Here is an 843-nt window from a genome sequence, read left to right as displayed (position 1 = left end):
CAACACGGGTCAAGGGATATTTTGCAGTTGTCTTTGCAAGCGTTTTAGCGTGAGCTATCAATATTCCAGGGCTGAGTTTCACGCGTCGAACAATTAAAGAGGCCTCCACAATATTTACTTTATAATTAAGTATAGTGTCGTCCATGAAAGAATATTCATCCTTTGCGCGGATAAGACGAACACGTAGCTCTACACCGTTCATCAAAAATTTATCTTGATTGAAAACGTCACAATGCAAATGTCCCAGCAGATCAAACGGTCTTCCACCTTTCGTAAATACTTGTCGAGGGATTAGGCCTTTATTTTTTTTCACATCGGCGCCCACAACTGCAGCGGTATCCATAGCGCCAGAGTATCAGTATCAGTTGACCATAAAGCCATTCCGAGATGCAAGGACTTCTCCATAGTTCATNATAGTTCAGCAATGTTTCAATATATGCTCTATAGGCGTAGAGGTTATTTGGCGGCGTAACAACTTTTTGATTGAAATATACATCCACTTGGTTGAACATTGAATGCAAAAAATTATTCACAGGACCGACGGAATCCTCAACAGCAGCAGTGCCATCGGGTCTCAAAATTTTCGCTCGAATTTTTATCATAGTGTGTGCCAAATCAATGTATTCTTCTCCATGGCCTGGTACGATGAATTCGATTGGGGCGTCTTCCGATAAAGTAGACACAGGATTATAATAAACAAATTGAGAATTTTCAATACTCGTCTGCGTCGGGGGTATAGTGAACAGATCGATCTCCGATTTCACGTACTCGGAAGAGTGTGAATGTAGAAAAGACATGATGATTAGTTGAAAATATCGTATAAATCGCGAGTCTTCCTCTTGG

Source organism: Diachasma alloeum, unplaced genomic scaffold (assembly GCF_001412515.2).
Source record: "Diachasma alloeum isolate Michigan unplaced genomic scaffold, Dall2.0 Dall_scaffold_00376, whole genome shotgun sequence".
NCBI classification, from domain to species: Eukaryota; Metazoa; Arthropoda; class Insecta; order Hymenoptera; family Braconidae; genus Diachasma; species Diachasma alloeum.
The sequence above is the reverse complement of the archived record's forward strand: the minus strand, read 5'-3'. Positions refer to the sequence as shown.